Below are 10,740 nucleotides of genomic sequence, written 5' to 3'. Positions count from 1 at the left end.
TTCTTACTTGCTGACATTACATATGTCTCTTCAGAATGAGTCCAGATCACACCCAAACGCAGAACTGTCTATCTGTATGCTGGATCTGTATATCCGTACACCAATTCCACATTGGAAGACAAATTCATTCACAATAGATAGGTATTTTTAACTCCCAACCTTGTGTTTAAGACAAGCTTCATTATCAGCACCATCGTCACTCTCATCTGTGTGGTATGTCATCTTCCTTCTTATGTACCAAAGCTCACACTGAGTGATGAGCTCTGGGTTGCAAAAGAGGAATTGTTTTTACATCTGTCTTCAATACCTTTCTCAACAACCTTTCTCAGCGTGTGTGTGTATTACTCCACTCTCTTTATGTGCACGTATAGGCACCATTTTTCTTTTTCTTTTACTTTTTTGTTTTTTTTGAGACAGGGTTTCTCTGTGTAGACTTGACTGTCCTGGACTCACTTTGGAGACCAGGCTGGCCTTGAACTCACAAAGATCCACGCCTCTGCCTCCTGAGTGCTGGGATTAAAGGCGTGCACCACCATTGCCCGGCTCATTTTTCTTTATTTAGTTGCTCATTGATTCCATGTCTTTGTTATTGTGAATAGTGTTGCAGTTAAAATATGAGTGTAAATATCCCTGAATGTGGCTTTGTAACTCTGTGTGCTCCAACGATGGAGTGTGACTGCTATTAAATGTCAGTGACTTGAGTTTCCTTTTGCATAACTTCATTTTCTAAGGCGCATAGAGAGACTTCTGTTGGGCCTTGGCACATTTCTTCTCTGATGCAGATGTTCTGATGGAGGGGGCAGGTGTGTATGTTTCTATGTGTGTGTGTATGTGTGTGTATATGTGTCTGTGTGCATGTGTATGTGAGTGTGTGTGAATGTTTGTATATGTGTGTGCATGTGTGCACATATGCATGCCATGGTCTGCATGGTGAGGCCATAGGACAACTGTAGGCATTAGCCTTTCCTTTCCACATTATTTGGGGCTGGGTCTCTTGTTCACCACCGCATACACCAGGCTAGCCAACTGTTCCAGATGCTTCTCAGGATTCTCCTGCCTCCCATCAAGCCACAGGAAAGCTGGGTGTACAGAGGTGTGCTACCACATCTGGCTTTGCAAGCGTTCTGGGATCCCGCTCTGTTTCTCATACTGGTACAACAAACACTTTGACATGGGCCCACCTCCCCGTCCTCCTTACCCTTTGATGAGACGCGTCCTCCAGCTTTGCTTTGCTATGACCTACACTGTGACGTTCTGGTCTACATTGGAGAATGACCATGCACTTGAAAGTGAGCCTGCGGGGCTGGAGAGATGGCTCAGAGGTTAAGAACACTGCCTGCTCTTCCAAAGGTCCCGAGTTCAATTCCCAGCCACCACATGTGGCTCATACCCATCTATAGTGAGATCTGGTGCCCTCTTCTGGTGCGCAGACATACATGCAAGCAAAACACCATATAAATAAATAAATAAATAAATAAATAAATCTTAAAAAAAAAAAAAAAGAAAGAAAGAAAGAAAAGAAAAGAAAAAGAAAAGAAAGTGAGCCTGCTCTCTTGTCCATGGTGATTGTGCTCTGGGACTGCCAGGTCAAGCTGGCTGGTAGTACTGTCCAAGTGTCCTGCATTCCTACTTATTATCCAGTGGGCTGACCATTACTGAGAGTGTGATAGTGACACCAGTGGTTTTCAAATCATCTGTTCACTTCTGTTCATTCTTGCTTTGTGTACTTTAGTGCTCCGTTGTCAGATGTGGACACATGTGTCATAGCTGTGCTTCCCTAAGTCGGTGACCCTTTTATCATTTGGAAATGGCCCCTTTTTGACATGGGTAGGTTTTTTTTTCTAAGTCTGCTTTTAAAAATATACTCACCAGTCTCTCTATAGCATCTTCCTACATGCTATTAATTTTTCTAACCCTTTCATTTAACTCGCTGTGACTCTAAAGTAGTTTTGCAAACAGAAGAACTGATATTAATTTACATTTTTGTATATTTGTTTGTTTGCTTATTTATTTATGCTTATTTATTGTGTGTGTGTGTGCGTGCATGCGTGCGTGTGTGTATGTCCACAGACATGTGCCCTGGCAGGTGTGTGTAGGTCAGAGGACAGTTTTTGGAAATTACTTCTTTGCTTCCACCATGTGGGTAGAACTCAGGCCTCAGGCTGGTACCCTCATCATCTCAGCATCTCTGTCTTTAATGTGATGCTTAAAGTCTTCACATTGGATCATTTCACGTCTTCTTGGTAAAATCAGACTCATGCCTGCATTTTGCTGCTGACCTTCTGGATCTCACCCTGTCTCTCATCCTCCTCCCCTACCGCCTTGGTTGTTAATAAGCGTTAAGTGTGTCCATTTATTGATCTGTATCTCTTTTTCTATAATGCTTGAAACTATTTTTAGTGAGTTCTCTAAGTACTATAGCCATTCTTATTTATTTCAGTCTATCTTAGCTTAATAACAAAGTAATTATAGGTTTTGGAAATTGCCTCACTGTGCTCTGCTTTCTCTTTCCGCCTTTTTTTGCTAGAATTGCTACATTATGATATCAGTAATCTGTTTATTGCTTTATACGTTCTATTTCTTTAAGGACATTAAGAAGAAAAAGGAGAAGGTAATAGTTACAGCATGTAGAGTCTTTTGTATTTACCTACATGTAGCTGGTTCTGCAGCCTCTATGCCTCCCTGTGGATTCCAGTCCATTGTCTGATATGATTTACTCTCAGTGTTGTGTGGTATTTCATGGAGAGCAAATGCAGCAGGAAGAGGACTTCTCTTCTTTTTCCTTTAAAAAGAGATGTTAGTGACTTTAGCATCTGTGTATTTATTTGTGTGTGTGTGTGTCTGTGGTGCATGTGTGCATGTGTATCAGTATGCTTATATGTTTGTATATATGTACATACGTACATATGTACATGTGTATGTGAGTATGCGTGTGTATGAGAAGAGACATGTGTGGCACAGTGTGTCCATGTGCAAGTGAGAGGGTAGGAAGTTTCTTTTCTTCCACCATGTGGGATTTGAACAGATGTTATTGGGTTTGACAGCAAGTACCTTTACCAACTGAGCCATTGCACCAGCCCTAGATGTATTAATTTTTATTTTACTTTTTTTTTTTTTAAAGATAGTTTTGGTGTATGTGAAATTCTTGATTGGCAGGTTTTTTTTTTTTTTTTTTTTTTTTTTTTTTTTTTTTTCCCAAGATAGGGTTTCTTTGTGTAATAGCCCTGACTGTCCTGGAACTGTCTTTGTAGACCAGGCTTGCCTCGAATTCACAGAGATCTGCCTGCTTCTGCTTCCTTGAGTGCTGGGGTTAAAGGCATGAGGCACCACACCTGGCTTCTTGGTTGATAGTTTTATGTTTTCAGAATGTAATCACGTTTAGATCTTATACTTATATTTTTAAAGTTTATATTTGTAATCCACTTGTTTGAATATAATAACAACAATAGTAAATAATAATATGAGTGAACCTCAATTTTTAAAATTCTAATTGGAGTTTATTGAGTTCTGTGGCTCTATAGGTTAAGTCCTAAATTAGGTTTGTGAAGGGTGTGTGTCTCTACCAATCTTTACCTGTCACTGTCTTCCTTCACAACCTCCCCTAAACAATTCCAATGTCTAGGTGAACCAGGTATGTGGCTCAGTATCCTTAACAATTATACTTTATTATGAACTTATTAAATGAGCATACCTCCTTTATAACCCGATACATAGATATATATATCCTCTCAGTCTGTCCAAGGATGGTTTTCAGCTGGCAATAACTAGGCCTCTCCCATGAAGTGGTTTGACTTCTAAGTGGAAAAACATCCTGCTCACTCACATCTAAGTGGATAAACATCCTCCTCTCTTCCCCGTGCCACACTTGGGATCAAAACAAAAACATGTTTATCTCCCCTACACAGGTATTTAAAGACCTGAGTATGTAGGGGACATTTTATGTCTAAATAATAATATATGTCGTTTATTTTTTGTGATTGTCTTATGTTAGTCAAATTTCTAACTAATCAGAAACCACTGGCCTTAGTGAGGATACAAGCTTCTTTGCCTTCTCACTACTCTGAGGAGCTGTGGAGAGCTCAAGTTGGCTGCCACCTGGGTTGCTAGCTAGACTTTACCACCAGCCTCTTGAGTTAGCTCAAGGCTCCTCTCTCCAAACCATACTCATTGTGAAGGGTGCGAAGGAAGCAGGGCCTGCAGTCAGGGCCGTGGGGCACTGGCTGCAACTGCGCCATGTCAAGGACTCATCAGAGAAACAAGAAAAGAACTTCACACTCTCCTATTTTAAAATTTCAAGCATCTGACTGTACTGTGAGGGAGGGCAAGGCTGCTTCTGGCGGAGGCGCATGTTCAGGATTAAGCAGTTGCGTATCTGGAGTGGAGATGGCATCCTTCTCTTGATCATGTTTTTTAGAATCGAGAATATTTGGCAGTTGAAAGTGCCTTTCTACTGAGAAGTCAGGACAGAGTGCGTCAATGTCTTGATTTTTAGTAGACAAGTCTCTGCAGGACAAGGGGACAGGGAGCACATAGGGCTTTAAGGGGAACATGCACATAGGTTTTGAGTATGGGTGTTAATTGGCTGAGAAATTTTCGGTTGATAAGACTGGTAATGCTGCTATTCAAGTCGCATTGCACAGGAAACTGCTAGACACCCGGCTAAGGCTAAGCTAGCTGAAGTGGCCACACTGTAAAAGTTGTAGTGGTTGAAGGGTGGGAGGAGACGTCTGTACTTGCTGTGCCAGTGCAAGGACCTGAGTTCAATTCTCGGCACCTGCATTAAAAAAAAAAAAACCAGGCACGATGGTGCATACTTGTAATCCCAGTTTTGGGGGGACAGAGCTGGGTGGATCTCTGTGGCTTGTGGGCAAACCAGTATAGCACCTAGTTCCAGGAGACACTTCTGAAGAAAGACATCTGACTTTGACCTCTGGCTACACACACACACACACACACACACACACACACACACACACACCACATGCACATATGTATACACACCACACACCTTATACACACACATACACACGCACATATGCACCCATGCGCACACACACAATACGTGGATATACACACATACACATACACACACACTACACATATATATCCATGTGCACATACACACACATGCGCGTGCACGCACATTGTAGTGGTTGAAGTGTGTGACACTGTAATAATCTTGAATCTTGAATATTGTGATAGTGTAAAATATCACGTCTTTTTATGTGTTACTGAAAGACATCGTCCACGGTCCACACATCCTTGGGATAGGAAGAACTTAAGCATTTCTTGCTCCGTATAAATGCTCACAGCTTAGTTTAAATAAGCTTCGTGTGTTTTATTTGCTGAGACAGTTTGAATCTAGGTCTTGATTCCCAGACTTTTGTCTACAGTAAGGAAACCAATGAAGCTTTGAATGAAAATAATGACCCCAGGAAGACAATGTGGCCATTTCCCCTCTAGCAGCATTCGACTTGAGAGGATGTCTTAATAAGGGTGCTGGAAGCAGCCATGGGCTTCTGGGGGCTTTATGGCTTTTGAAAGTCTAGTGCTCTGTCAGCTGAGCTGCCTGTGCTCACAGTTTTATGGCTCTTTAAAGGGGCAGGAATTTTAAATGGAACTTGCTAAACAGCCAGGGACCCCAAGAGACACTTGAAGTTGTCCTCTGAACCCTGTCTGAGCAGGTTTCTCGCCCTCTGCTGTCTCCCTTCTGCCCTGGATCCCATATCCTTTCTCATTACGCTTTAAAGGGAGAGGACACACAAAGGTGGTGGAGGAGTGGGGGTGCAAAAGCCCCTTGGAGTTATTTCCCCTCGCTGGTTCTCTCCAAGTAAAACCCCCTTCAATGCAAACGAAACCTCTTCTCCCTCTCTTGGGGCACCTTGTGTGGAATCATCTCTTTTGTGTTACCTTTTGGGGTCACTATTGATAAAAATTCATTTTCTCTCTTTCCCTCCCTCTCTTCCACCTTTCCCTTTCTGCCTCCCTCTACCTTCCCCTCCTCCCTCCTCCCTGCCCCCCAGCTTCTAGCTCTCCCCTAGTCCTGCTGAGAGAGCATAATACTACCTTATTTGTGACTGCAGTCATTTCCATGGCAACCGACCCATGGCCCAGGTATGAGGCCAAGCTTCATGCCTTCACTATATACTGAGCAGGAGCAAAGGCCTTTACAGAAGCCAAGTGTCAGTGGGTCCCCTCCCACAGCCCTTGTGTAGAGAGGGGTGTCTGCAGAAGAGCCAGAGGAGGGACCCAAGGCACCCAGCAGGTTCCCAGCTTTCTCATAATTAAACTAGTGTAAATGAAACACCTTCAACCCATGACATGCGTACATTCACACATGGGCTACTCATGCACACACCGTACCTGCTCTGAACCACAGGAGAGTCGGACATAATACCCATAATACCGTGGCCTGGAACAAAAGCTTCTGTTGGTGATGAGAGACAGGCTCCACTGTTTAGGCCTCTTGTGTATAAGGCAGGACCAGGGGAGGGAGCAGGGACAATTTCAAGGGTGGTATAGATAAGTAAACATGATGGTGACAATGTGAAATTAAGAAAATTTAAATCTTCACTTCAGTGATGAGTAAGAGAGTCGGGGGGACATGAGGGTTGCAACTGGACAACTCTTGAAGACATGCTGTGTGAGATGTGAGCAAAATGTCTGTTCATCCCAGACCAAAGAAATCTGTCTATGCAAGTCTAGCTTAGTGGGTCAGTGAGGTTGTTAGCGTTACTCACAGGAGCACAGAGGACTCAAGGGCAGAGACACGTAGGCACTAGTTTTTAAACAATTTTATTTGGGGCTCCTTAATGCCTCCACCTCCCTTCCAGTCCCTGGACCCTAGATAGGAGAGAAAGAAGGTTAGAAGGAACAGGGGACGTGGACCTCTTTAGACTTAGTTGTGACTGGTTAGGGTCCTTGGGTTCTTTGGGAAAATACCAATCTCAGTTGTCAGGATATCCAGCAGCCCAGCAGAACCAGCAGCCTTTTTCTTTCTCTGTCTGTCTCTTTGAAGCATGTTCTCCCTCCCCCCACCCCACCCCCCAGCATCTCCTCCAAGCCCCCTTCCTATCCCTAGGCTCTGTTATTTATTCAGAGTTCTCAGAATTAAACTAACTGCAGCTGGCAAAGACCACGCCCCTCTGTGAGCTGCAGGAAGCTATTATCAGCTGTGGACAAAACTAAAAGCATCTACAAATCTCATACTTGGGATTAAAACAATAGCCTGTTTATAGAACATAACTGAGTTTTTAAAGCAAACACAACTTCTACTACAAACATATACTCCCCCCGCAAAAAAAAACCAAAAAGCAAAAAGCAAAAAAAAAAAAGCAAAAAACAAAACAAAACAAAAACAAACAAACAAACAACCCAACCCATAAAACTCACCCCCAGAATGGATAACAAATCACAAACCCCACATTACTAAAGGAACTCTTCAAATAGGGAGGGGCTTTGGGGGGCTTGTAAATGTGAGGAACTTCCTGAGACTTGTGAATTTTGTTTACTTCTTAAGTGTTCTAGGTCTTATCTATTTCTTGAGTCTCATTTAGCTTCCCCCAGTTTAGACCATTTCAGGTCAGAGGGAATCACTGCACAGCAAGCCGTAGTGTTCCTAATTTTGTGATGTGACTTTTGCAAAGCATGTGCGTGTGTGCTGCTATTTCTCCTTAGCTGCCTCCCCCCCCCTTTTTTTTTTATCATCTTCCCTTTTTAAAATCTTTGCCTATGGGACTTTTCTACTTAACTCCAAGTTAAGTGAATACTATTTGAGGAAGAGGCTAGAAAAACAGTCAAATTCCTCAGACCATTTCTTCATTCTTTCCTGCCTGCCACGAGAGCACTCGAGTCAGATAAGGAGAGAAGATGATGTGTCTTCTAATTCTCCTGAGAAATGTCCACATGTTGAATTGATGGACCCTGCTGCACACAGAGCTGGGAGTGAGCTCTGGGTTTCTCCCAGAAGCAGGCCCAGTGTGTCTTTATTAAGCAGAAGGATGTAGGACCCTCTGGCCTCCAGAACATCTCTGACGCCATCCACTCTCCATCCCTTTTCTTGCTCTGCTTGTCTAAATGAGTACTTCTAAGCTCAGTAGGTGCTTTCCAATTAAACAAGACAATTCCTATTGCCTGCTGCCTCTACACTGTGCTAACTGGCCCTGTATTCTGGGAGCAGAGTCAAGACTTCTTAGCAGAACAAGTTGCTTTAATCAAGGTGCCCCCCTGCTGAATGCTCCCATCTGCAGGACATTTCTCTTAATATGCAGAGGCTTCCTTGATTGGAGGCTTAGAAAAATGAGCTGCTTTTTCCACGAGCTAGACCACGGCGAGATACACTTGTGGGCACAGAGATGACGCATTGGCCTAACTGCTAGGCTGGCATTTTAGAAAAGGCTCCCGGGGGCCAAACAGTGACTGAGGGATTTCACGTTTAGGGATTCTGTTAGGAGTTCTGGTCTCTGGATGAGAAGCCCTTTTTGGCAGCGGTGGCATAGAGGGGGATCTACTTGTCCCTGGATGAGTCACAGTATAGGTAGCACAGTATTCAGAGGACTCTGCCAGGAGGATGAAGGAGAGAATGATGTAGGAGTAATGCCATGGAAATGAGCCCTGGTACCCAGGATGTACAGCACTCTAGCAGTGACATCATCAAGGGCCTATAATGGCCCATCATAGCCAGACTATGGTAGATGGTTTTCTCTCTCTCTCTCTCTCTCTCTCTCTCTCTCTCTCTCTCCTCCCTCTCTCTCCTCTTTCTCTCTCTCTCCTCTTTCTCTCTCTCTCCTCTCTCTCTCTCTCTCTCTCTCTCTTTTGGTTTTTCGAGACAGGGTCTCTCTGTGTTAGCCTTGGCTGTCCTGGACTCACTTTGTAGACCAGGCTAGCCTTGAACTCACAGCGGTCCATCTGCCTCTGCCTCTGGAGTGCTGGGATTAAAGGCGTGCGCCACCATGACCGGCTGGTAGATGCTTTTTTTAAAGTTCATTTTTGGTAACAAGTATCTGTCTTCCTTTTTCTTAGCCATCCTTTTTCCTGGCCTGTTTTCTCCTACCTAGATGGACTGCCACATTTTCTAACTTTTGGCTGGCCTCACCTAAGAAAGCAACCATGGATGGAAACCTCTGAAACTGTGAGCAGAAATAAATACAGTTTCCCCTTAAGAGCTGTTCTGTCGAGGCAGGTGGATCACTGTGAGTTCGAGGCCAGCCTGGTCTACAAAGCGAGTCCAGGATGGCCAAGATAACGTAGAGAAATCCTGTCTTGGAAAACCAAAAAACAAAACAAAACAAAACAAAAAACAAAAAACCAAACCAAACCAACCAACCAACCAACCAAACAAACAAACGTTGTTCTGTCAGCTGTTCTGTTGCAGAAGTAACCAATGCAAGACTCTTCCCTTATTCCTGCTCCCAGCTCAGCATTAGGATGATCCAGATTCCACAGAGCAGGCATGATGCTCCTCATAGGTCCTTTCTTCTCTCCTCCTCCTCCTCCTCCTGCAGAATAATCATGGAAGTAGAGTGGCAGCGTAGTTCTCACTTTCCTGTGAGGCTTAGGTGGACAAAGGCAGGTCCTTGACACCTCTCTAAACACTAAGTGTCTGTCTGCACTTCCCAGCAGTGGCGTTGTCGTCTTGTCACTCCTGTCTGGCATTTCACACCTGCATTTCAGGGGCACTTGGTGATGGTAGGATGGGCGTGGGGGTCAGCCGGACGACACCGCCAAGACAGGCTGTGCTGTGCACAGGCTCAGCACCAGCTGCTCAGAGCCTCCATGCAGCACACCGTGAAAGCTCTGGAAAGAGACACCCTTTCCTTGTACCAGAAGAGAGAGGCTCTGCAGCCAGGATTAGAACCAAAGTGGGTTCTAGCTGAAGGGGGTTCACCTTTGTGCTGGGAAAGAACAGGAGGCTTTTGAAGAGGCAGTAAAGCGTCTTTTCATTATCAAATCCCAGCGGGGACTTTATGATAAATTTTATAACTTCTTCATTCAAAATTCTGGGTGCCACGAAGGTTAATAACTTGTGTTTATTGAAACTTCCTTTCAAGGAACAGAGAGCTTTGCGGGCATTATCTAATTCAGGGAACAAAGAAGCAGGAAAGGTGTGTGTGTCTGTGTGTGTGTGTCTCTGTGTGTGTGTGTCCGTGTGTCTGTGTGTGTGTGTGTCTATGTGTATTGGGGTGTGGGATGGGATAGGGTAGGGTGGGTGGCAGATGCCATCGGTCTAGGCCTGAAAAACTGAAAATACTAATAGTTCCAATGAGAGTTTAAATGACTTTTAGAAAAGTGCAAGTGCGTTGGAGTCACCCTGGAAGAGAAAGCTTCCTAGCCAGCCCCAGCCAGCCAAGGCACCCAACCTGCTCCTGTGAGCTGAGCCCCCCCCCCCCCCGCCCCGTGGTGAAGCTTTCTCATCTGTGAATGGTCCATAGGTCTTCTGTATTGGCATTGCTTTGGAATTTCTCAGGTGGAGGTGTGGAAGAGGAGTAAAACTGGAGAAAAGGACATCAAGAGTAACATATGAAAGAGTTCCTTGCCGGAGAAAGGCTGGAAATCCTTCCTTACCTGGGCTAGATGTGGCCTCAGAGCATGCTTGAGAAAGGCAGGAGAAGGCAGGTGACCTACAAAGGGTTAAGGGTCTCCTGGCTCAGTGCTGCTGAGGACATCTGTGCTCCTCCTCAGCTCACTAGCCTACACTGGTTCTCAAGAGTGCTCCCTTCCTTAATAGAAGATAATTTTTAA

The 10,740-nt window shown here is 44.4% G+C and overlaps 1 pseudogene; it reads right to left on the bottom strand.

Annotated features, from left to right (window-relative positions):
* Nucleotides 1-219: 219 nt before the first annotated feature.
* LOC127184467 (uncharacterized) lies at nt 220-298 on the bottom strand (annotated as a pseudogene).
* Nucleotides 299-10,740: the final 10,442 nt, after the last annotated feature.

The sequence above is a fragment of the Acomys russatus genome, chromosome 32 (assembly GCF_903995435.1).
Source record: "Acomys russatus chromosome 32, mAcoRus1.1, whole genome shotgun sequence".
NCBI classification, from domain to species: Eukaryota; Metazoa; Chordata; class Mammalia; order Rodentia; family Muridae; genus Acomys; species Acomys russatus.
The sequence above is the reverse complement of the archived record's forward strand: the minus strand, read 5'-3'. Positions and strand labels throughout refer to the sequence as shown.